This window comes from Pelophylax lessonae (genome assembly GCF_965119305.1).
Source record: "Pelophylax lessonae genome assembly, chromosome: 4".
Taxonomy (NCBI): Eukaryota; Metazoa; Chordata; class Amphibia; order Anura; family Ranidae; genus Pelophylax; species Pelophylax lessonae.
In genome coordinates, this window is record NC_138771.1 from 493,903,698 (window position 1) to 493,930,997 (window position 27,300).

Sequence of the window (27,300 nt, forward strand, 5' to 3'; positions counted from 1 at the left end):
AGTCCCATAAGTGGCCACCAGTACATCATATCAGTGCCCATCAGTGCAGCCTCATTACTGCCCATCAGAGGCCATCAGTACAGTCCCATCAGTGGCCACCAGTACATTATATCAGTGCCCATCAGTGCTGTCTTATCAGTGCAGCTTATCAGTGCCATCTCATCAGAGGCCATCAGCGCAGTCTCATTAGTGGCCAACAGTGAAACATATCAGTGCCCTTTAGGGCAGCATATCAGTGCAGTCCCATCAGTGAAGCTTATCAGTGCCACCTTGTGCCCATCAGTGCAGCCTCATCAGTGCCCATCAGTGCTGCCTTATCAGTGCTGCCTCATTAGTGCCCATCAGTGCAGTTTATCAGTACGGGTCACTGCCGACTCATCAGTGCAGCCTATTAGTGCCCATCAGTGCAGTCTATTAACGCCCATCAGTGCAGCCTATTAACGCCCATCAGTGCAGCCTATTAGCGCCCATTAGTGCAGCCTATCAGTGCCCATTAGTACAGCCTCATTTCACCGGATTAGTAAGATTACTCCTTTCTTTTAATATATTTGGACTTGTGTTTGCTGCCACTGATTGTAGTCATAGGATTATTTCACTTATTTGCATAATAACTAGGAAGTCCAGAGTAATTTATATAAATAAGTGAAATAATCAGTGGCAGCAAACACAAGTCCAAATATTTTATAAGATTGGAGTAATCTAACTAATCCAGTGACATATTGCAATAGCACATATGAGGTGAACAGGTCCAAAATATTATTGCCATCATATACAATAAAAGTCTTAATTGTATATGATGCAATTCAATATGCTCGCTCAAGGACAAGGATGTTTAAAGGAATTCAATTATATCATTCACATTGTAAAGCGCTGCGCAAACTGTTGGCGCTATATAAATCCTGTATAATAATAATAATTGACATGATGCCTGCCATACCCGGGGGGCGGAGGAGGGTAGGCTGCAGTGCCACACTTATTAGCATTGGCGGCCGTCGGGCCAGTTGTATTAAGTGTGGTGGGCGGCCTGCGGTCTGTCTGGATGTCCTTACTGGCCGGTATTATACAGGCAAGTAGCAGTGTGATCGCTTTATGAGGGTGCTGGACTCATTTGCCTCCTGGACCCTGCCCTCCGGCCCAATTCGCCCCATAAGACTGGCACTATACTAAACGTGTAGCGCAAGCCTGCGGAGACTCTTTTCGTGAGGAAGCCGGTAGAAGGCTGTTTTTTTTCGTGCGGGTTGCAGCTTTTTTGCTGCTCCCCTGCAAAGTGTTGCCCTAGGCCTGGGCATTGTCAGCCTAGGCCAAGATACAGCACTGCTCAGTCCTAAAAAGCCAGGCACATTGTATTTCCTTAACAGCACTTCTCTTTATAAGTTTCCTTTAATAAATTCACAATGACAATTATCCGTCATAATAAACAAGCCATAGTAGAAAGACACACACAAAAACCCTTGTTTGCACCTTTTTTCATCCCCTGTCATATCTCAGTGTTGCGGATCTCCTTCAACCTCTTTGCAGCCACTTCTTACCCATGCACTCCAGTGATGGCTGCATGATATTTCTCAAGTTGGGTTTCCTGGTGGTGACAACAATGTACAATGCCTACATAATGTGGTTTATAACGGCAGCTTGTAGTCTCCATCTGAAGCCCATGTGGCAAGGTGACAACATAGGGAGACAGGGACAAAGCGTTGTCACCCTATACCAGGAAGTACCTGAACTTAGATCTTTATGGCAGGATCACCGGGGATTATTTTAATTAAAACCGCAGAATTGAATAAATTGAAAATTATTGTTGAAATGACGTTAATATATTAAAGATTGTAGAAAGTTTTAGTCATTGGTGGGTTAATACGAACGATAATTTTAGTATTTGTTGTTATTATTATTATTGTGTTGCGTCACCATCTCCGTGGCACAGACGACTTGAAATAGCGATAGAAGCCTTAAAAATAATTTCTAAGCACTGTCTCTTTAAAATTGTCTCCGCACATCTATGGGCGGAGGCTCCGTGTAATCCCGGCTCCCTTATTGGTCCGTTTGTCCTCCTCAGGCCGCCCGCCCCGTCCTCCCTCTTTTTTCTTTTCACCTTCCAGCCCGGCCAGACTGAACATAGCACGGACTGTACCATCTGTGAGCCGGTAGGGTGGATAAGGAAGGCTTGACTATAGATAGTTCTGTTGGCCCTAGCTGTGTATACGGGGTGGCTGTCAGCGTTGGGGAGCAGAGTAAAGGGGCCTGGAAGAAGTGAGCAGATCTTCCCTCTGTGTCTTGGTGGCGGTGGTATGCTCCGTAGGGGGCGGGGCCGGTTGCTGGATACAGTGTAGCAGAGAGGAGGAGAGCGGAGTGCGGCGGGGCGGATCTCCCGGGATGCGGCTCGGAGGTGAGAGCTCTCCTCTAATTCTTCTGTATGCACTGTGGCCCCTGAGCACAGCCACCCGGGGACCCAACCCCCTCCCCCCACTGGGGCTGACCCCTGAGGTGACCCAACCAGCCCTCATGTACCTTATCCTTCCACCTCTCTCCCTGTGGCCCCAGGATAGTCACCCAGGGGCCCCTCAGCATGGCATGTCGTTAACCCTTTCCTGCCTCTACATATGTTAGGGCCCCTGAGTAGAACTCTGAGGGCCATTCTCTAATACTTTATTAACCCCTTCCCTCCTGGGGCTCTTATATCCACTTAATGCCTTCCCTGGTGCTCTATGTGGCCCCTGAGTAGAGTCAGCTTTGGGCCCTTCAACTGACATTGTTGGGTGCCTCATTAACCTCTTCCTTCCTGAGGCCTTGTTCCTTGTGAGCCAGCCTGTGGCCCTCATTAACCTCTTCTTTCCTGGGGACTCTCACCCTCAGCCTTGTTCCTTTATGAGCCTGCATGTGTCCCTCATTAACCCCTTCTTTCCTGTGGCCCCTGGGGACTCTCACCCTCAGCCTTGTTCCTTTATGAGCCTGCATGTGTCCCTCATTAACCCCTTCTTTCCTGTGGCCCCTGGGGACTCTCACCCTCAGCCTTGTTCCTTTATGAGCCTGCATGTGTCCCTCATTAACCCATTCTTTCTTGTGGCCCCTGGGGACTCTCACCCTCAGCCTTGTTCTTTATGAGCCTGCATGTGTCCCTCATTAACCCCTTCTTTCCTGTGGCCCCCTGGGGACTCCCACCCTCAGCATTGTTCCTTATGAGCCAGCATGTGTCCCTCGTTAACCCCTCACTTCCTGTGGACCCTCAGCCCTGTTCCTTATAGGCCTGCATGTGTCCCTCATTAACCTTCCTTTCTTCTTGCATCTCCTCACATCCTCTGTGATCTGTCCTCTTCTTGTTAACACTCTGTGGCCCTTGGTCCCGGCCCCACTAAACATTACTCGCATGATTTCTCGACCCTTTTTCTACCCCCCCCCCCCCCATGGGGACACCACATAATCAATTGGGGGCTCTTGAGTTTTGTGTAATTTTACCACTTCCCTCCCCTTTCTTGTGGCCCTTGGTATCTGCTGTCACAGGGACACCATTGTATGCCTGTGCTGCCTGGTAAACGCTGCCATCCTGTGTCCTGCCATCTGCAGCTTGGGGATTGCACCATTGATGCAGTCAGATCCAGATGTTCCTGAGAGGTCAGCAGCCTGGCACTGCCAGTGTTAATAACCAGTCCGGGGGGGGGGGGGGCGCTGTGCGCACTTAGGGAGCTATGTGATGGAATGTGCCCCCCCCTGTATTGTCTTCTTTATATCATGGTGGATACCAGACTGCCCGCCCGCTGCCTTATGTAGCTCCGGAGTTGGTGACCTTGGCGTAGAGATCCCAGACACAGGCAGTCTGTGTGGAGAAACTACAAGTCCCAGCAAGCTCTGCAGTGATTTGCCGGTACTTCTAGTTCTTTTGCCCCAGAAGAGATCTAGGCTGTCATACCTGAGCTACGTCTGACCATCAGTCCTCCTCTTGTGTAACTACAATTCCCAGCATGTCTGATCCACTGGTACCTGCTGTGACATTGTTTTCATCTGTTAGATTGTAAGCTCCTCTGGTCACTGTTGGTGTGGCACCACAAGTCCCAGCAAGCCTTTAAACTGGGGTCCTGCTGAGACGGGTCGATGTGTTTGCACCTGTCAAGTCATGTTGTCGGTCTGTTAGATTGTCAGCTCTGGTGCACATTCTGCATTGCACAGCGTGTTATTTTAGGCCTGTGTTGAGGGCTGGGTGCTGTAAATGGATCTGCAGGTCTGATCACTGATGATCGTAGCAGGTGACACCGAAGAAGGGACTCCTCCTCCTCTGTCTATGGACATTGCTTTGTGGTGTTATTGTTATCTTTGTTCCTATTTATTGGTGCCAGGCGCGTCTGCACTACATCTACATGTATCGTCAACTGTGCATGTCCGGTCCAAGTACTGAGGGTACCTCTTCTGCTGAAAATGCTGGTTTCCTGGCTGCTATGTTGATCCAGGCCTCACCACTTTCTAGGTTACTGATCCCTGGGTTGGCAGATCATATATTCTAACCACCCGCTTGCTTCTCTGGCTGCATGCATGTTCAAGATCAGAGACAGCCAGGCAGCCTGCAACGACATACTTCATATTTCTCCTGGTATAGATTTCCTTTAAATGGGAGAGTCCACCTAAAAGGAATATTTCACGTAGAAGTGGAGCCTGGTGTTAGAAATCTCCTGCTGGCTTATATTATCTGTTGTGGCAATGAGTGCTGTTCCCATCCACCCTGCAGTGCTCAAACCTTCTCCATTCTATAAAAATAACATCCAAAGCTGCCCATACACCTTGGATGAATTCCATTGAATCGCAGGCCCTCCTACAAAGCTGCCAGTAGATCTATAGGAGATTGTTAGGTGTATGGTCAGCTTTGCAGTCTGCAGCAGGTTATACAAGAGACCATTCAGGGGAGGTGATCCCCATCATCCAATCAAATCTGTCAGTTTTGGGGGGAATAGGTGACACTTAGGCCTTTTTATGATTCCCCCCCCCCCCCCCCCAATGATGTTTACTTCTTTCTTCAGACTTCCCTCTGTCTGCTGAGTCACACTCACGCCTGTTGTTCCTGCTATTATTTGTATCCCCTCAGTGGGCTCAGCGTTGCTCCTAGTTACAGACACTGCCCATTTAGGCCCATGAGCTTACACTTCATCTGCTACCATGCCCTCCTCGCCTTCTTGTCTTGGACTGTTTATTTTGTAAAGCACAGCACTGCCCTGGCAGGGTTGCATAGCATTGTAACATCACAGCCCTCCACTTCCAGCACTGATTTCTAAATGATTCCACTTATTTATTATTCATGTGTTTTCTTATCCGATGAGAACGCCTCCGCCTCTCCCCTGACCATGTGACATGAGACTGACAGAAGATCACAAACATGACAGCCCTGTCTATGAGAGGGGAAATAAACCTTGTAGTTTATGGGGTTCACATGACTCTGACAGATAAATGGGCAGTAATTGCAGGATTTCACTACTGCATGTCAGATCAGAAGGCCTGAACCTGTAAAGAAAAAGCCCTGTTGCTCCCATGCTGCAATAAGCCATGCCCTGTGATGAGGAACCTAGGCACAACATCTTTCACGGCTAGTACACACTAGGATTGCTTTTGAAGAGCGATCTGTGCTTGGATTGCTCTTCAGAGGGCATTTGACAAATGGTAAGGAGGCAGCGTATCTTCCCTGACTGTCTGTTTTAATCCCTTAAACGCCACAACGCATGCTGCACGTGGTTTTGGGGTGCCCCTATTCACTGGGCATTACTGCCTGCTAAAATTGACAGCAGGGATTATTTTAGCTGCACAGCAATCCAAAAAAACACAGCTGGGACATCTGTACTACCCCCCCCCCCCCACTACCTTTGAAGCATGAAGGGGGACTGGTAAATGCGTGGCTCAGCCTAGCCTCAAACACAAATGTAAATAAGGCCTATTTACAATTGTTAACAAATTGGATGGCTTGGGAATGATGTCACTTCAATGCATGCACATCTCAGCGTACGTTCTGAGGCAGACAGTAAGCAGGCAGTTAGGTTTATTCTGTTGCAGAACATACATTGCACCTCTCTTCTGTAATAAAGACCCTGCTTGCTATTTTTTTTTTTTTTTAAACAGAGATTTTAGTTCCTCTTTAAAGCAAATCTAAAGGTAAACCAGGGCTCCACAAACCCCAGGTTGCCATGGCGACAAGTTTTGTCCTGCTGCTTGGGCTCTCGCTCCAGTGCTCCAGACCAACTTTGTAACGCTAAACTGATGACCTATCTGGGGCTTTTAAAGTGTCACCGATGGGAAAATAAAAAAAAAAATAGGGTACTGACATGTTTAAGGTTTGATGTTGGGTATCTATTTACTCAGTGCAAAATCTGCTTTTATATTTTACCAAAAAACTAGGTACTTTATTGGGTTTTTTTGTGCCCCCTAAAATTCACTTTTAATGTGTTTTTTTGTTTACTGAAATTTTGTGTTTCATAGACCTTTGCGGTAATATCATGTGACCTAAAAAAATAGAACTACCACTATTCTCTAGGGTGCCTGCTTTCTGAAAATATATAATGTTTGGGGGTTTTATGTCATATTTCATATTTTTTTTTTTTTTTTTTTTAAACGTGCGAAAAATGGCTCAGGCTGTCAAAGGATTAAAGGATAAGTTCATCTTCGGGGACATGTTACATGCTCTACCCATTAGATTTGTTAGAAAAAAAAAAACTGGCTCCTGACTTTTTTTGCTGGCTCTTCGATTCAAAGCAGTTTTTTAAGCCCTGAGGTAAACTTCTGCTTACCTGCTTGTAGTGGTTTTGCACAGAGCATCCCCAATCCTCCTCTTCTCTCAGGTCCCTCACCAGCGCTTCTGCCACCTCCCCTCCCACCGAGTGCCCCCATAGCAAGCTGCTTGTTCTGGGGGCCCTTGTGCATGCTCGCTTCCCAGCCAGCTCTGTGTCCAAAGCCCCACCTCCCATTCTCTCCTCACTGGAGAAAAAAAAAAAAAAGCTGACCATTATTTATTGTGGAGGAAAAAAAGGCATGCATTTTATTTGGGTACAGCGTTGCACAGTGCTGTATCACAAACAATGGCCTGGTCAGGAAGGGGGGGACCTTCCAGAGCTGAAGTAATTAATGAAGCTGAAAAGTAAGACTTGGGCCTTGTTCACATGGCTTACTAAGGTATACACCTGTGAGGGCCGAGTTTTCCCCCATGGAGTGCACAAGTGTTCTGTGCATCCGCATGAAGGTAGTCCCATTCATGTAAGTTGGGATGCAGTGGTTGCATGGACACAGTTACTGCTCCCAATTTGAGGTTGTGTTTCTCACACTGCGATCAGGGACACCCACCTGCATGGCTATCAAATGAAAGTACACCAGTGTGAACGAGACCTTACTGGCAAGATCACTGGGTAAATATAAGGTGGGGGGGGGGGGGCTAAAAAAAACTTTTGTATATGAATCCAGCACATCTAAGAATTGGAATGCTGCAATATAATAGTTTTTGTTTTTGAGTTTGATTCAAGGATTCCCTACTTTGTCCTAACCTAAAAGAAGGTTTAGGGCTCTTTCAGATGGCTGGTCCGCTGTTCTTATCTGCTGCGGGACTTTTTTTTTTTTTTTTTTCACGGTCATCCGCTCCGTGTGTCCGCATATCATTCCATCCGTTTGCGGATGATATGCGGACATAATGTAAGTCTATGGGCATTGCGGATGTCAGCGCTGACATCCGATTTTCCTTCCTTTCCGTTTTTTACACGGAGGAAAAATAGGGTTCTGTTCCATTCCAAAAAACGGAACAGAACTGAAAGGAAGAAAATCGGATGTCAGCGGATGGTATTCCGCTGACATCCGCAATGCCATAGACTTACATTATGTCCGTAAATCATCCGCAAAAAAATAGGATGATTTACGGACAAGCGGAGCGCCCGTGTGAAAGAGCCCTAAGAAACCTTTTTATTGTGTTTTGGCCTTGTCCTGAAAAGTTGTACTATTTCAGTTTTTCTTTCCCCGTTTGTCCAGATTCAGCCCGGATCTGCGGTCGGAGTTTGCTTGGGTAACTTGTTTTTACCAAGGTGGCACATCGCCTTAGAGCTGCAGATTCCTGCTGTCACGCGGCTATTTTTAACCCCAGAGAGCCTTGGCTGGAGCTCAGCCCTGTACTGAACACTGTTTGTGAAATGCTCCGTTTACTTTGCATGCTGGAACGCTGAACCCATTTGTCTTATTATGAGGGACTGAAATAACCTTTTGTGCTTTACAAAGGGAAAGGGTAATAATAGATGAGCCTTTCCCTGGCCATGCCTGCACACCTGTACAAGTCTAGTGTGCCCATGGAGCACAATGCCCAGGAAGAACTGAATTAAATGTGGGGTATTATTTAACGTCTTCCTGACACATTTATGTAGTGGTAGGAAAAGTGGGCCTTTACACCCAGCCGCTGCACATATACATCCATGGTGGTCTGAGGTTGGGTGCTAAGAGTGTGCTCACTGACTGAGCTGTTGGTGAGGGCTTCTGATTCAGAGCCAGGAGGATGGACTCCAGATCTGGTGACTGCTGGGAGAGCTCATTACAGCGCTCGTGATTGGGGAGTCGTTTCACTCCTATACATTAAAACCTGTGAGGTGGTGGCTTCAAGGGGTTAAGGACTGAAGATACAAGTTGGTTATTATCTCTCAGGATTTTAGAGATAAACCCCTTGTTAGCAAACACTTCACTTTTCTCCAGGTCAGTGCAGTGCTAGTTGAGTGACAGCCAGCAAGGAGTGGCCATGTAGGCCGCTACTGTGCAGCCCCCTTCTTTTTGAAAGCTCTTGTTGCTTTGCTGGGGCTGAATATTTCTTGATTCCCAAATGTGACTACAGCTGTGGCCAAAAGTTTAAGGAATTGACACAAATAATTTTCGCAGTCTGCTGCTTTTAGATCTTTTTATTCGATTCTACTATTGCATACTGAAGTAGAAGTGTCAAAGGCTTTTATTGACAATTACATTATCTTAATGCAAAGAGTTAATATTTGCAGTGTTTTCAAGGCCTCTGCAATTTTCCCTGGCATGCTGTCAATCAACTTCTGGGCCACATCCTGACTGATGGCAGCCCATACTTGCGTAATCAATGCTTGCAGTTTGTCAGACTTTGTGGGGGTTTTTTTGTTCACCTGCCTCTTGAGGATTGACCACAAGTTCTCAGTGGGAATAAGGTCTGGGGAGATTCCTGGCCTTGAACCCAAAATTTCAATGTTTTGTGCCACAAGCCACTTAGTTATCACTTTTGCCTTATGGCAAGGTGATCCATCCTACTGGAAAAGGCATTTTGTCACCAAACTGTTTTTGATGGTTGGGAGAAGTTGCTCTTAGAGGATGTTTTGGTACTATTCTTTATTCATGGCTGTATTCTTAGGCAAAATTGTAGTGAGCCCACCACAAATTTGTGGTGGATGGAGGAACCCTCCATGCTGTGCTATTGTGTTTTGCCAGCGGGAGCCCTCCACTGTCTCAATACACTGATCAGCACTGCGCTATTCCAATGAAAATTTTCCAAAATTCCCATTTTGATAGAAGCCAAATGTTAGACCAGTAACGGTCATAGATGGAACCAGATTCAGCTGGTTAGGAAGGGCCTCGACATTTTAAAACCGACCTTAATTTTTTTTTCTGTGTTTTTTCTTTTATGTTTATAAGCAGTATTTTTTTTTTTTATTTTTTTTTTATATATATTTCACTGTGAACAATATTGTTGTTCAAAAAATCTAAATAAAAACCACTTCTCAACAACTGTCCAGACACAGCAGACAGGGCAGAAGGGTCTGAGTTTGGGATCTTTGTGATGTTTGTCTGGGGAATGGAGGGAAATGTAATGCCCATCCTTCATTGTGTTTGTGTCAGACCTTTCAGCTGATCTTTAGAGGGTCAGCCACGCCTGGGACATTTCTTTTGGTGGGAATGTGGAATTTCACAGTGCTCAGTGAAGCCTCTGCTGGGCTGTGAAGTCTATTTGTGTCTTTTCCTGCAGAAGCTTTCTGTGGTTTTATGGTTGGATTGCTGGCTGCTGCAGTTAGACATTATGTCGCATGACTTTCCGCAGGTACAGAGCAGTTAGGCCTGGGTGGCAGATGGTTTGTGGTCAATAACGTCAATTAGAAGCAGTTTATTGGACCAGTGTGTGACAATAGACCAGATCTAAAATTTATCAGAAAATGCATAAAATCTGGAAATGTTTGGGGTAGGGGGTTCTGTATTCTTGGGTTACATGTTGTCTGTTCATTCTAGGTTTGTCTCTCAAGAGTACACATAGCTGTGTAAAGGGGACTCTGCAAAGCATTAAAAGTCTGCATGAATAAATTCCTGACATGTCATAAGATGCAGTATATGTTCATGAAAGCCCCATCTTTTAATATTCAGCTGTTCTTAATCAAGTGTATCATAAACAAACAACAATGTATTTATTATATAACCGCTTACCAGACATTAGATGAGGTGGCTGTATCCGTTTTCTGTTTTTTTAGTTTTCTTTTCATATGGTGATCTGGCCAAAAAACACTTTGGTGTCTAAAATAATCATTTATTAGTAGATTTTCGAATGAACGTTTTCTATAAAAATTCTCGGCACATTTTGCAGCTTGATGAATGTTAAAAAATACTTCAAAAAGTTTTTGTTTTTAACCTTTTCGATTTTGAAACAAATGAACTTTACCAAACGTATACACTGCTAGAAATTATTTTCTTTCAGAAATATCCTGCACCTTCGATTTTCTAATCAGTGGGGTCAAACTGACATTCAATTTCAACTGCAGTGAACCGAAAACTCTAATGAACAATAAAATTAAACCTTTCTAACAAGATTCTACAAATGTATGGCTAGCTTTAGAGCGATGCAGGAGCTATGTAGTCACCCTTAAGCCCCATACACACGCATCGAAAATCGGCAGGGAATTTTCGTCCAACGACCGATCTGCCGATTATCGGCTTGTTAGTATGATGCTTCCGACAGCCGACTCCGACTTTTCGGCTGAAAAAAATCTGGTGTGTAGACTATAAAATTTTTGTTGGCCGTCAAAACACAGCCGATTTTTCAAGCAGTCAGTACAGATTTCGACAGGGAATAATCTTATGAGCAAGACTGGGCATGCTCAGAGAAGAAAAAACACACGGAAAGTAAACCAGAACATGACATCACTTCTGAAGCAGATTTTTGTTGGGTGAGAAAATTCGTGTGCAGTCTAGGCACATTCCAACCAACAAAAGACGGACGATCGGTTGGCCGATGATCGTTGCTACACACGCATGTCTGCAGAAGACAGAGTTGGATGGACTTTACATACAGTAAAGGCTCGTACACACTTGACGAGAATTGGACGAAATATCCTCTGGTTTTTCTCTCTTGCTCAGCGGTCATAACTGTTTTTAGTTGACAGTGCATAATGTTCACAAAATTTCTCTTCTCATTTATTATTATTTTTTTTGTTTTTTTGGGACGTTTGTTCCAAGACTTCCGGGTCGTCAGCAACTTCAGATCATGCGCGGTCTTTCGTATCCGATTTTTCGCGGACGTACTGCATACACGAAAATTAGTCGTGCTGGGGATGGACGATAAAAATTTTGGTGTTTGTCCCTCGTTTTTTTTTCGTTGAATGAATGTCGGCATTGGCTGCTGAAAGTTGTGTACACACTAGGCAAAAATCGTATGATTTTTACATCGGACGGGAATTTTTCGGCAGATTTTCTACTAGTGTGTTCCCCACTTTAGTGACTAACAAGTTAAAGCTGAACTCCAGCTGTAAGGTGGGGGGGGGGGGCAGTTTGGTAGGGCTGGGGTAACATGTCGTCAGTCTGCTGCAGGAAGTAGGAGGCATTTCCTCAGTCACCTCTCTCCAGTAAACGGGCTGCAACATAACATAAAGCAATAATAAACACAAAAGCAAACATTTCTTATATTGCAGATTACCAGTTCTTGGATGTGATGGCTGCATTTGTTTATTTTTTAGGCTCTTTCCTTTATTTTTACCAGGTCCTTAATTTTCAGGCTGTCATGCAGATGTAGCAGTTAGAAGTATGAGACAAACCATTTATCAATGACAGTGCTGAGAATGATTGGTTTTTATTTATGAAAACCTTTATGCTATAAGGTACAAACTTGTTTCTGTAACTGATTAAAAAATGTGATCTGGAGTTTGGCTTTAGTGGTTCTAACAAATTTAGATCCACTAACCCTCCCCTCCCTCCAGACTGAAAATGTTGCTGTCCAAAGGTGTGTCTGTGCCCCTTCACCCAGAGTGTAGGTAATCTAGTACAGGATGTGTTGTTGGCCAGATCACCAGGTGAAATCAGAAGTCTAAAAAAACAAATACTGTCACCACATCTGATTGGGGAGCTGCAATATGTTACATTTTTGGTTTGAGGTTTAATACCACTTTAACTTACTAGCAAATTCTAAAGGAGAGGCTGCAGCAGGGGCTGATCTGTGTCAGTCATTTGTGAACACAGCCAAGAACTTGCAAAAGCACCAGACTATTCATGATTGTACCACTCCTGAGATGGCCTCATCCTTCTGGAGAGAAAAGCAGATGAAGGCATTGTCAGGGGGAGCACTGTGATCTTTGAGAGGTAAAAAAAAAAACCTGGAAGTGTTTAAAGTGACAGGGTACTGAGCATACTGCATTTGTCATTACTAATATCTGATGACAGTTCCACTTGCCATTGGACCTGTATCCTGGATTCTGTGGCCAATTGTTCTGTCAGTGTCTCCTTATGTGGTGGATGAGACCTTATGCTGTGCAGAATGATACAATGCAGCAGGTAAAGGCAAGCAAACAACCTATTTCTTTACCTCGCTGGACTCCTTTATCCACCTTACTCACTCCCGGCTTTGAACCAGTGCCCACTGACGGATAAAATCACAAGCTGACAAACCGCCTGGCACAACCACAAGCGGAGAAAGAAACAAGCACTGTGCTATTTTGGGCCAGCTGAGGTCTGGTGTGATGGGAGCGGCTCAAGAAGGGTGTAATTATCCAGTCAGCGTGCCATGGGCTCCTCTGCCTGAGTCTGATTTAGGGCGGAGCTGTAATGAATCTTCCCCAGCTGGAGATATTGGAATGCTGGTGTCAGACATAAAGTGTCCCCTGTATCTGTGACAGCTCAGCGTGTGTGTAATGCTGGGAAACCTTATCTCACTGACCCCTGCGCTGCCACACTCAGCAGGCAGGGTGGTGCTGCATCCTTATCGAGACCTGCAATTCTCTCCATTTATGCTGATGACTGAGTCCTGCCAACCATGCGTTACAGCTGAGAAAACCGCTAAACACACATATATGAAATACGAAAATGCCTGCCATAGGGTTTGTATTTCTGTTCATCCAGTCCTGAGATTTCCACCACTCTGCCAAACAGCAGTCCTGCCTGAGAGGGCTAATTTTTTATTTTATTTTTTTCTGCTGCAGGTCAGTAACACTTCCAGATCTTGTCCACCCTCAACCTCTGATTGGACATTGAAAGGAGAAACCACAGACTGATGAGGTCATCTCTCTGTCACTCTGCTCTCTCCTGTCCATGGGCACTGCATCCTAAAATATCGCTACAGGCAAAACCCCCCCCCCCCCCCACTTTTTTTCCCTCCCATTATGGGTCGAGTCAGTTTTATTTTGGGGAGATTTCCCTTCACTTCCTCTCCCATAGCCAAACAGGATGTGAGAGGGAATTCCTTAGGGCCCCCTAGGTTACCAGAGCCCCAATTGGAATATTTCCCCTGTATTACTTTTCTGGGGACAACCCAAAATTTTGTTCTTTTAATAATAATTATAAATGGGACAAATGGAGAGAATGAATCTCCTTAAAGGGGACACAGACAGCAATATAAACTGACAGGTGTTTTAATCTCTCTACTCAAAACATAAAAAAAAAAAAAAAAAAAAAAAGGTTTTGCTTTTTTTTTTATATCAGACGTATCAAATATGCGCATAATTAACTGGTAATCCAGACTACACCCAGAACACTTGTCCAGCATCTACACAGGATAGAGAGCAAGTTAACTCGGATTCCAGGGGGACCAAACTTTATCATACTTCCAACGGCAGCCCCAGTTTGTATACAGTGAATCCGGAAAGTATTTACAGCACTTGACTTTTTCCACATTTTATGTTACAGCCTTATTCCAAAATGGTTTCAACTCATTTATTTTCATCAAAATTCTACAAAGATACCCCATAATGACAATGTGAAAGAAATTTGTTTGAAATCCTTGCAAATTTATTAAAAATAAAAAAAAAAACAAATCGCATGTACATAAGTATTCCCAGCCTTTGCCATGACACTCAACATTGAGCTCAGGCGCATCTTGTTTCCACTGATCATCCTTCAGATGTTTCTACAACTTGTTTTGGGAGTCCACCTGTGGTAAATTTCAGTTTATTTGGCATGATTTGGAAAGTCTCACACACCTGTATAAAAGGTTTCACAGTTAACCGTGCACAAACCAAGCCATGAAGTCAAGGAATTGTCTGTAGACCTCCAAGACAGAATTGCATCAAGGCACAGATCTGAGGAAGGGTACAGAAACACATCTGCAGCTTTACAGGTCCCAATGAGAACAATGACCTCCATCATTTGTAAATGGAAGACATTTGGAACCACCATGACTCTTGCTAGAGCGGGCCACCCGGTCAAACTGAGCAATCGGAGGAGAAGGGCCTTAATCAGGGAGGTGACCAAGAACCTGATGGTCACTTTGGCAGAGCTCCAGCGTTTTCTCTGTGGAGAGAGGAGAACTTTCCAGAAGAACCACTATCTTTACAGCACTCCACCAATCAGGCCTGTATGGTAGAGTGGCCAGATGGAAGCCACCCCTAGTAAAAGGCACATGACGGTCTGCCTGGAGTTTGCCAAAAGGCACCTGAAGGACTCTCAGACCATGAGAAACAAAATTCTCTGGTCTGATGAAACAAAGCTTGAACTCTTTGGCCGGAATGGCAAGCATCATGTCTGGAGGAAACCGGGCATCACCTGGCCAATACCATCCCTACAGTGAAACATGGTGGTGGCAGCATCATGCTGTGGGGATGTTTTTCAGCAACAGGAACTGGGAGACTAATCAGGATTGAGGGAAAGATGAATGCAGCAATGTACAGAGACATCCTTTATGAAAACCTGTTCCAAAGCGCTCTGGACCTCAGGCTAGGGTGAAGGTTCATCTTTCAACAGGACAACGACACTAAGCACACAGCCAAGATGATAAAGGAGGGGCTCTGTGAATGTCCTTGAGTGGCCAAGCCAAAGCCCAGACTTGAACCTGGTTGAACATTTCTGGAGAGATCTAAAAATGGCCATGCACCGACACTCCCCATCCAACCTGATGGAGCTTGAGAGGTCCTGCAAAGAAGAATAGGAAAAACTGCCCAAAAATAGGTGTGCCAAGCTTGTAGCATCATACTCTTGTATAGACTCGAGGCTGTAATTGGTGCAAAGGCTGTAAATACTTTATGTACATGTGATTTTTATTTTTATTTTTATTTTTTTTTTGTTTTTAATAAGTTTGCAAAGATCTCAAACAAACTTTTAATGTTTTCATTATGGGGTATTTGTAGAATTTTACAGAAAATAATGAATTAAGAGTCTGTTCACACTATGGCGACACGACTCTGTACTACTTCGGGGGCGACTTGTGAAGTCCCGTGCACCGCAACTTGCACGGACTTCATATAATGAATGTCTATGCAAGTCGCTCCGAAGTAGTACGGCTCCTGTAGCAGTCAATGGACCGCGACTTGTCAGGCTGACAAGTTGCGGTAGTGTGGACCGAGTCTTCATCCATTTTGAAATAAGGCTTTAACATAACAAAATGTGGACAAAGTGAAGCGCTGCCAATACTTTCTGGATGCACTGTAGGTTAGCTTGTACATAGGCAGGGCAGCATCCACCATAGGCTCCCAGGAGGATATTCCCAGGGGGATTTGATGAGCACTTCATCAAGATTTCCTTTTTAAAATAATGAGACTAGCTATCAGCAATTTGGTATGATAACACTGTTCATCATCTGGGATACCCAATAGTGCTAATGATGGAGTGATTGGGAAGTTATACTTTAATTAGGATGCTAATAAGGGAGGCAAAATAGAGGCAAATTAAACTTCCAGCGGAGTTCTAGTCATTTTTGTGTTAAGTCAGCAGATAAACACACTCCCCTGTCCCAGGATCCAGCGATGTGGCCGCACCATTCTCTGTTTTCTCTCCCCGACATTACAACTGTGCAAACCCAGCTAAGACCGCTTGCGGCTTCAAAGCCAAGTGCGCACTGCACATGTGCGAGTTGCGTTGCACCTCCTGAATGGTCGGGCAACTTTCTGGGACCTGTGATGTGTCCCAGAAGGTTTCAGACAGGGAGGGGGAGAGGCGAATTTCCGCTCAGATACCCTAGGCCAGTGATGGTGAACCTTGGCACCCCAGATGTTTTGGAACTTCATTTTCCATGATGCTCAACTACACTGCAGAGTGCATGAGTATTATGGGAAATGTAGTTCCAAAACATCTGGGGTGCCAAGGTCCGCTATTACTGCCCTAGGTGGAAGTGGGAGCAGGTTCCTCTCCGGCGACACCCCCCAACCAAAAAAAAAATGAAATGCTTGGGGGGGGGGGGGGTGTGTCCCCGGAGAGGAGTACTTAAAGCGGAACTTCTTTTTGGGTGGTGTGTGTGATGCTGGGAAACCTTATCTTACTGACCCCTGCTTTAGTTGTTGTTATAAATAAAAATTCTAATAATTGAATCTTTGAATCTTTTTTTAATAAGAGAAGTACTAGAACCTGTCAGTTTTTCCCTCGCTCCCTCCCAGTGACCACAGAGGAAGTGAGGGGGAGGACGGATGGAAGTGAAAACATGTTAAAATTTGTCCAGAATGGAAAGCAAAAATGTCTGGTAACATGGCTCCTGAATTTTTGTGACACCAGTGTACTGAGTTTTATAAATGAGTGCAAGGAAACCTAAGCGCTGGAAAAAATGTCTGCCCTGTCAATTTGGGGACACGGCCCTAGAGTCAAGAGCAGAATGGGCAGTGGCGGCCGGTGCATAGGGGGCGCCAGGGCGCCGCCCCCCCTGAAAAAAGGAAGAAAAAAAAAAAAGATAAAAAAAAAAAAAAAAAAAAAGATTGCAAAACGAGCAATAAAGTTTGAAAAAAAAAAAAAATTGCGTTCGCCGCCGCCAGCCGATGTGGGGGGGTGGGGTTACCACCCAGAAGAGGCGCCGATTGGCTGCCTTCTGGGGGGCGTAACCTGGGCGCAAGGCAGATTCCTTGGAAACCCCCACTTCGTGGATTCCTGGCTGTGATTGGTCCAGCCTCCAGCCTGGACCAATCACAGCATCCAGGACATCCAACGCTGACCCCGCTGACGTCACTCGCAGCAGTGGACCGGACCGCGGGCGATGGAGTCGGGTGGACACCGGACGGGAGTGACGGCGGCACCGGAGAGGAGACCAGACCACCGGAGGTCATCTGCTGGAAGAAGACATCACCACCGGTGAGTCCTCGTGGTCCTCCTGTCCTGTCAGTCCTCCATGACCATCCATCCAGCTTTTCCACCGCCATCCCCCTATGCTCTGCCTCATCCCATGAGTCATGGGATGAGGCAGAGCAGAGGGGGATGGCGGTGGAAAGGCTGGATGGATGGATGGTCATGGGATGAGGCAGAGCAGAGGGGGATGGCGGTGGAAAGGCTGGATGGATGGTCATCATGGGCCATGACCATCCATCCATCCATCCATCCATCCAGCCTTTCCACCGCCATCCCCCTCTGCTCTGCCTCATCCCATGACCATCCCTCCCACCGCCATCCCTCTGCCTGATCCCATCTCTCCCACTGCCATACCTCTGCAGGGGGCATGTATGCTGGTCACTACATTGAAAGGGGGCATGTACGCTGGTCACTGTATTGAAAGGGGGCATGTACGCTGGTCACTACATTGAAAGGGGGCCTGTATACTGGTCACTACATTGAAAGGGGGCATGTACGCTGGTCACTGCATTGAAAGGGGGCATGTACGCTGGTCACTGCATTGAAAGGGGGCATGTACGCTGGTCACTGCATTGAAAGGGGGCATGTACGCTGGTCACTGCATTGAAAGGGGGCATGTATACTGGTCACTACATTGAAAGGGGGCATGTATACTGGTCACTACATTGAAAGGGGGCCTGTATACTGGTCACTACATTGAAAGGGGGCATGTACGCTGGTCACTGCATTGAAAGGGGGCCTGTATACTGGTCACTACATTGAAAGGGGGCATGTACGCTGGTCACTGCATTGAAAGGGGGCATGTACGCTGGTCACTGCATTGAAAGGGGGCATGTATACTGGTCACTACATTGAAAGGGGGCCTGTATACTGGTCACTACATTGAAAGGGGGCATGTACGCTGGTCACTGCATTGAAAGGGGGCATGTACGCTGGTCACTGCATTGAAAGGGGGCATGTACGCTGGTCACTGCATTGAAAGGGGGCATGTACGCTGGTCACTGCATTGAAAGGGGGCATGTACGCTGGTCACTGCATTGAAAGGGGGCATGTACGCTGGTCACTACATTGAAAGGGGGCATGTACGCTGGTCACTACATTGAAAGGGGGCATGTACGCTGGTCACTGCATTGAAAGGGGGCATGTACGCTGTTCACTGCATTGAAAGGGGGCATGTACTGTGTGGTCTGTGCTAGGGGGTCTGTACTGTGGGGTTTGTACAAGGGGCCTGTACTGTGGGGTTTGTGCCACTCTGTCAGTGTATCCCATAATAGGGCCCCTGCTCCCTATTATGGGATATACTAGTACTGATGGAGCCCTTAATATGTGATATATTGGGAGAATTGGTTCACGCAAGCAAAATACAGGGGACAAAATGGGTGGGGTCTATAAGGGGTGTGGCTTCTGAGAAATGGGAGGGGCCAAAATAGAAGGGCGGGGTCTTGCGCCCCCCCATCTTAAAACTTCACCAGCCGCCACTGAGAATGGGCCCCACCAGGATAACGGAGTTCTGTTGCTTCAATGTTTCCACATTTTTGGCCAGATGACTGCCATGCAGGAGGGCCATGGCCTATGGTGTGGAGAACGTAGGAAAAGGACGCTACTAAAGGACATCAGATGAAGAAAGCCATGTGATGTTTGTTTTGCCCTTGGGTGTTATCTCACTGCGGATGCAAGTGCAAATTAGCTCTACCATCAGCTGACCTGAACACCCTTCTAGTGCCAGGTGTGTGTGTCAGTGATATGACCATAGAGGGAGTGCTTTGCCCAGAATGATCAATTGAAAGAATTGCAAATGTTCAATTGCTGATCCTATTGCTTAACACTTTGGGTTAATCTACGCGGGTGATCATTTTTTTTGCTTCTGTCAATGCTAACTCACCATGCTATATCTGTGGCGAAGACGTGTTGTCACCCTGAGACCTAACAGGTTCCCCCCCCCCCTCCTGTCTATAATATGGGGGAGGCGTTCTGTAGTACACACAGCACCGGTAATTTGGGGGTCATTAACTTATAACCGTGCAGCACAAGCAGTGAGCCCTGGAAGTTAGGAGCTTTCTGGATTTCTTGCAAACCTTCTACCTGCTTTTCTCTACAAAAGGATTGCAAACCCCTCTTCTTTTTTTTTTTTTTTTTGGCCAACATCCAGGGTTACAATTTACTTCTGGACCGAGATTCTGGGTCAGAGATGTTACAATTATGTAGGTCTGGGTGCCTGTTTAATTCTTGGAAGGGAAGGAACTACAGGGGTTGCAATTGTGACCTGGCCCCATGCTTTAGGGGACCCATGTGTCTCTCCTGTACAGATGGATAGGAGGGGTGGCATACAGAGGAACTGATCCCCCTCTATTCTCCTGCAGCTGCTGAAAGCCTGCTTTTCCCCTCCCCAGTCCCCCACAGACATTCAGTGGCTGCAGGCGGAAAATGGAGGGGATCAGTTCCTCTGTATGCCACCCCCTCCTATCCAGCTTCCACTCTTTCTGCTGCCTCAGAACCCCTGTGCTCTTTCCTGGTTACCCCTGGGTGCTGCTGGGGATTTGTCAGGATGGAAAGCGGGGAAGGGACCAGTAAATGTAATTTACTGTCAACTTTCTTTTCTGAATGGACAGTCGGTGATCAGTACCGATCACTGAATGTCCATTCATCACTGAAGCATAGTAAATTGTGTTTACTATGCTTCAATTTGTAAATAAATGGGAAGCTCTGTACAGAGCTATTCCTGTACATTCATTCTGTGCAGCTGAGATGGAAATAGAGCACTGTGTCCTCAATTTCCTTTCTCTGTCTCAAGGGTGAAACATCAGAGGTCTGTTTTTAGAGCTCTAATATTTCTTTAACCGGTTGCCGACCGCCGCACGACTATATACTGCGGCGGTCAGCCCCGGCCAGGCAGAGTGACGTATCGGTACGTCACTCGCCTGTCACTGACTTGCGAGCCTATAGCGAGCGGGCGCGCGCCCGCCGAGGCGCGCGCCCGCCGCGGCTCGTTCACAGGCAAGTCAGTGCGTGTGACCGGCGGACTCGATGTCCGCCGGCCACACTACGATCGCTCCTGTGAAGGGAGAAAGACAGAGCAGCTTGTGTAAACAAGCTGCCTGTCAGTTCTCCCTGTGTAAAAGTGAAGATCTGACCGTTCTACTATGTAGAACGGTGGATCTTTGCTTTTACACCAATAGCAATGTCCCTACACAGTAGAAAGCACGCCCCTAGGACACACTTAACCCCTCCCTTCCCAATAAAGTTAACCCCTTCCCTGCCAGTGTCATTTTTGCAGTAACAGTGCATATGTATAGCACTGATTACTGCAGTAATGTCACTGGTAACCCCAAAAGTGTCAAAAATGTCAGTCAAGGGTCCGATCTGTCCGCCGCAATGTCGCAGTACCGAAAAAAAAATCGCAGATCGCCGCCATTACGCGTTAAAAAAAAAAACACCAAAAATGACAAAAATCTTTCTCTTTGTTAGTAAACGCGATAACTTTTGCGCAAACCAATCAAAATACGCTTTTTGCGATTTTTTTTTTACCAAACATAGGTAGCATAAAACAAATTGGCCGAAAAATGTTAAAAAATTTTGATTTTTACTTTTTTTTTTGGGGAATTTCATATAAAAAAATGTGAAAAATATTGTTATTTTTGCAAAATTTACGCTCTTTTTTTGTTTATAGCGCGTGATCAAAAAATCGCACAGGTGATCAAATACCACCAAAAGAAAGCTCTGTTTGTGGGAAAAAAAGGACGTCAAATTCGTTTAGGTACAGCGTCGCACGACCGCGCAATTGTCCGTTAAAGTCACGCAGTAAAAAATCGCAAAAAAACCCCTGGTCCTTTAGCAGCCAAATCCTCCGGGGCTTAAGTGGTTAAAGCCCCACCAAAAAGGCTCATAATGGTTAAAAATAAAAAAAACTGCAAACCTGTTAATTTCGCCACTGGTGTCAAAGGTCGCACTTGCGAACGAGCCCTGGCGATCTGCCCCCGGCTCGAAGGGAAGGGACCTGGTCTTGGAAGAAGGGGTCAGGGGGGCCCTGAAGGTTCTAGTTATGCCTCTGGCTCTTGGCTGTGTTCATAGATCAGCCCTTGTTGTAGCTTCTTAGGCCCTTTTTTAAACATAATGTCCGTTCAGTTCATCAGTTCAGTTACGTCAAAATGTATCAGTTTGGTTTTTTTTTTTTTATCCGCGCTTTTTATTTTTTTTTTTATTTTTTTTACATCCACTACCAATGCAAAAATGAATGAAAAACGGACCGTTTGTCTGTTTTTTTACATCCGTTTTTTTGACGGATGAAAAATAGGGCATTCATCCGTTCCAAAAAATTGACATTCATGGAAGCGGATGAAAACGGATGTTAACGGATGATCATCTGTTTTTTACATATGTTTACAATGTTGCAGTCTGATCACTGGGAGAGGGCAGAGTATAAGGCCCCTTTCACACATGCGATCGGAACGTTCATTTCATCAGGTCAGTCACGTCAGAATGGATGAAGTATTCATCAGTATTTTATCAGTGCTAATCAGTTTTTCTACATCCACTACCAATACAAAAACAGATGAAAAACTGGCCATTTGTCAATTTACATATGTTTTTCATCCGATCCTTCTTCTTTTTTTTTTTTTTGGAAGAAAAATAGAGCTTTGATCAGTTTAAAACAGATGATGGCGGATGTAACATAATGTGTATATATATATGATCATCCATTGATGTCCGGTTTTCATTCGTCAACGGATGAATGGAAAATGGACCGCATGTGTGAAAGGGGCCTATGCTCTGTTCATATCTAGGCATTTTCTGCTTTAAGCCTCCGTTTTAAAAACGCCCAACAAAACAAATTCCATTAATTTCAATGGCCCCTGTTCACATCTGAGCGTTCTGTCGCCATAGGTAAAACGGCTGACGCTCAAAGTACATGAGCTTCTTTTTTGCAGATTACAGGCGTTGTTTTTCATTGGTCAACCTAAAAACGCCTGCAGAAAAAACGCTACAAAAACGCCCGTAAAAATAGCAATGCCTAAATGTGAACGGAGCCTTAGGAAATTCTGCTTCCTACCAGCAGCAGACTGATGACATCATCCCAGCTTAGGCAGTGTCACTGGACTGGAGCTGAAGGGCGGCTTGATAAAAGGTGGATAAATAGTGAATCTTCTGAATTTAAAAGTTGTAAGTTACTGACAGGTCCACTTTAATCTGATAAAATATATGTAGCTCTGGCCTAATGTGGTGACTTCCAAATACTGGCTAAACATCCAGTTAAGGGACCGTGGAGATGCCTTAAGCTTCATACATACTGGAGGGGAGTCATTAGTACCCTGTCAGAGGCTTTTGGGGTTCAGTTGTCTGAAGACCCCAGGATGAGCCTGCTGGGCATTTTGAGTGAGCTACCTGTACCTGAAATTACTAAACGGCTATAGCCATGGCGCTGTTTCAGGCTAGGAAACTGATACTGCGACACTGGATTTCTTCTAACCCCCACCCCCCTTACTGTCAAGGAATGGTTTGCCCAGATGGGAGACCTGCTAAGATTGGAGAAATACATTTTTCAGCATAGGGGCAATCCGAGTAAACTTGATAAAGTATGGGCTCCGTGGTTGGTGGTGCCGGGGTCTGGCTCCGATGGCTCTGGTCCTGGATGGATTGATGACTGGTGGGATGTGAAGGGGTGGTGACTCTCTCCATCTGCAGTGAATAAACTATGAGGAGTGGGTTATGTATTCTAGACACTCTGCTAGTTTGAATTGTTGGTTGTTGGCCTTGGTGGTTTCAGGGATATGTGTTTATTGTACCATGACTGTATTTTTGAAAATTCTGTGCATTGTGGGCACTTCTGCTCTGGATTCTGTAATGTTTTGGCACAATGTTCAATAAAGTTCTTTTTGAAATGAAAATATCCAGTTCACGTCTACTGTGTAGGCAACCAGTTAAGTCTCCTGTTCAGCCGTGACTTGTAGTTCCAAAGCTGGTGTGGGGGATTCTGGGGATTTTTACCAGAGCTGCGTGTATTGTGCATTGTTTCCAAACGGTTCCTCTGCTCCCCTCTGGCTCCTGTCATGTCTGGCCACCAGCGTTTCCCGAGGCGCACGCTGAGACTCATTAATTCACTTGGAATCTGATTAACCACTGCCAAGAATGAAAAGATTCCATAAATAATTTATTCCGTTTTTTAAATGCAACTTTTTCCTCCTTTGCTCTAATTGAAAGGCCTTCTTCAGCCGCTTTGCACTCCCGTCATGCAGCTGCCTTTAACCCAGTTTTGTGGACTCTCAGGATCGCAGTATTTTAACCTGCCGCGAAGCTGCACTGCATACATTATACTGTGTGCTGTACTTAGAGGGAAAGCCAGAGCATATTTGTATAAGCTTACCTGCAGGATAAAGGGGAACTCCAGCCACACAACTAGACAGACCATTACATTACCTAATGTATCTGCCAGATGTAATTCTTCTGTGAATCAACACACCCTTTGTCATAACTACAAAACCAGAGAATCCCATCGCTTTGTGCATTTAAAGCTTCCTGTTCTGCTTGCAGCATCTGAGCATCATGATGTTAATGGGGGGGATTCCTGTGATCTCTTCCATCGTGAAACATGCCTTACCGCCTCACTTTCTAGAGCATGAAACATGGTAGGAAATCACTATGCAGAGAGACTTTTGGCTTCCAGTGCAGAACCTCCACATATATGGCTGTGATGGCTGGTTAAGTCTCGGGATGGCACAAGTTTAGCAAGACGGAGCAGATTTCACTTTATTCAGATGCTATGGAGATGTTCTACTTCGTTACAGGGTTGTGGGACACAGGGACAGTAATATAAATCTAGACCTTGGGTAGTTATACTGGCAGTGTTTTATAAACACATTGCATAATTCCTAGTTTAACTCCAGACAAGCAAACAAGTACACATTATAAAGGATATGAAAGCTTATTACCTGCCAAAGGATTTGTGTTTTTCCATCCAGTCCTGCAACTTGCAAAGCTCTGGCACACAGCACAATTCTGTCTGACAGGGTAGTAGACCTGATTTTTTCTTTTCCTGCTGCAGTTTAGTCCCTCTGTCAGCCTGTGATTTGAAACGTGAAAGCAGCAAATTGATGAGCCTTCTCTGTCACTGCACTCTCCTCCAATGAGAATGATTTATGCTAGTTCATGGGAACTGCTGCACACTGATTGGCTCCTTGCTCTGCTTCCCTCCTTTCCCTATCTGAGCTCAACTTTATAGAGTCTGCAAAAGGCTGATATGTTTTCTTATGCTGCTTGCAATAAATAATATACAGCGAACAAAATTATAAATGCAACATTTTTTGTTTTTGCCCCCATTTTTCATGAGCTGAATTCCAAGACTTTTTGTATGTACACAAAAGGCCTATTTCTCTCAAATTGTTCACAAATCTGTCTAAATGTGTGTTAGTGAGGACTTCTCCTCCTTTTGCTGAGTAAATCCATCCACCTCACAGGTGTGGCATATCATCAAGATGATTATTAGACAGCATGATTATTGCACAGGTGTGCCTTAGGCTGGCCAAAATAAAAGGCCACTCTAAAATGTGCAGTTTTATCACACAGCACAATGCCACAGATGTCGCAAATTTTGAGGGAGCGTGCAATTGGCATGCTGACTGCAGGGATATCCACCAGAGCTGTTGTCCGTGAATTAAATGTTCATTTCTCTACCATAAGCTGTCTCCAAAGGCGTTTCAGAGAATTTGGCAGTACATCCAACCGGCCTCACAATTGCAGAAAACGTGAAACCACACCAGCATCTTCACCTCCAAGATCGTCTGAGACCAGCTACCCAGACAGCTGCTGCAACAATCTGTTTGCATACCCAAAGAATTTCTGCACAAACTGTCAAAAACCGTCTCAGGGAAGCTCATCTGCATGCTCGTCGTCCTCATCTGGGTCTCGACCTGACTGCAGTTCATCATTGCAACTAACTTGAGTGGGCAAATGCTCACATTTGATGGCGTCTTGCACTTTGGAAAGGCGTTCTCTTCACAGATGAATCCCGGTTTTCACTGTACTGGGCAGATGGCAGACAGTGTATGGCATTGTGTGGGTGGGCAGTTTGCTGATGTCAGTGTTGTGGATCTAGTGGCCCATTGTGGCAGTGGGGTTATGGTATGGGCAGGCGTATGTTATGGACAATGAGCACAGGTGCATTTTATTGATGGCATTTTGAATGCACAAGGATACTGTGATGAGATCCTGAGGCCCATTGTTGTGCCATTCATCCACGACCATCACCTCCTGTTGCAGCATGATGATAACGCACAATCCCATGTTGCAAGGATCTGTACACAGTTCCTGGAAGCTAAAAACATCCTAGTTCTTGCATGGCCAGCATACTCACTGGACATGTCACCCATTGAGCATGTTTTGGGATGCTCTGGATCGGCGTATACGACAGCGTGTTCCAGGTTCTGCCAATATCCAGCAACTTCGCACCGCCATTGAAGAGGAGTGGACCAACATTCCACAGGCCACAGTCAACAACCTGATCAACTCTATGCGAAGCAGATGTGTTGCATTGCATGAGGCAAATGGTGGTCACACCAGATACTGACTGGTTTTCGGACCCCTCCAATACAGTAAAACTGCACATTTTACAGAGGCCTTTATTGTGGCCAGCCAAAGGCTGTCCATACATTTATACAATTTTCTTGAAATTTACCTTTTAACTATGTAGTACAAAGGCCTGCCTAATTGGATACAAGTGAAAGTGTTATTTAGCTTTGACCTCATATTATGTGGTTTGTAGTAAATCTAACAGAAAATCGAACACGTATGGCCAACCTAAGACACACCTGTGCAATAATCATGCTGTCTAAAATTCATCTTGATATGCCACACTTACGAGGAGGATGGATTATCTCGGCAAAGAAGTGCTCACTAAGGCCCCTTTCACACAGGGAGTTCGTCTGGTGGACTCCGTTTTTCTCAGCGGGGGGATCGAACCGCCGATTCCCCCGCTGAGCAAGAGTATGGTAACTCTGTCTCTGCGCTGTGTGCTGAGACAGGGCTGTCAGGTCCCCATGCATCTCTATGGGGGAATCGGATGAGAACGGACCGTCTGTCCGTTCTCATCTGATCCGCCAGACAGATAGAAAATAGGGTTTCCATCCATCCGGTTTTGACGGATCTGATTGGATGTCAGCGGACATGTCTCCGCTGACATCTGATGCCCCATAGAGATGCATGGGGCATCTGTTCAGATCCGCCTGAAACTGACAGGCAGATCTGAACTGACTCCTTGTGTGAAAGAGGCCTAACACAGATTTAGACAGATTTGTGAACTGTATTTGAGAGAAATAGGTCTTTTGTGTACATAGAAAAAATCTTAGATCTTGGAGTTCAGCTTATAAAAAATGGGAGTAAAAACAAAAGTGTTGCATTCTTTCTTTTTTTATAATTTTGTTATAATATATATACCACAGTGCTCAGCACATTCCTTTTGAAAGTAAGATTTTCCTTAATATCTCAATGAACACAGGAACAATTTCCAAAATGTTGACAAAATCGTTTTTTATATTTGTTAAGCTTGTTTACATAAAAGTAAGGTTAATAAAATAACTTTGATTACAAAATCTTCAGTTTCGGGCCCCGTTCACACTGGGGTGACGCTACTTCCCGGGGCGACCTGTGAAGTCGCGGTGCGCTGCTCGCACCGTGACCTCGGAGCGGCCGGCACGGACTTCATTTCATTGAAGTCAATGCAGGTCGCTCCGGGTCGCCCCAAAGAAGCTCCGGACCCTTTTTCTAAGTCGGAGTGACTTGTGTCGCTCCTATTAGAACAGGTCCACAGCTTCTCTATGGAAGGCGACCTGTCAGGCGACCAGGTCGCCTGACAGGTCGCCCCAG

The 27,300-nt window shown here is 45.5% G+C and overlaps 1 protein-coding gene across 2 annotated transcripts in view; it reads left to right on the forward strand.

The window, feature by feature from the left end:
* The window catches only part of LOC309554140 (F-actin-monooxygenase MICAL3-like), a gene marked incomplete at its 3' end in the record, with an annotated part of 157,213 nt that overhangs the window by 27,185 nt on the left and 102,728 nt on the right, over positions 1-27,300 (forward strand). Inside the window, exon 1 of one of the 2 annotated variants that reach the window (XM_082255734.1) lies at positions 2,332-2,383. The exons of the other annotated variant lie outside the window; for it this stretch is intronic. Of the gene's footprint in view, positions 1-2,331; positions 2,384-27,300 lie in introns of those variants that run through there. 2 annotated transcript variants of the gene reach the window in all.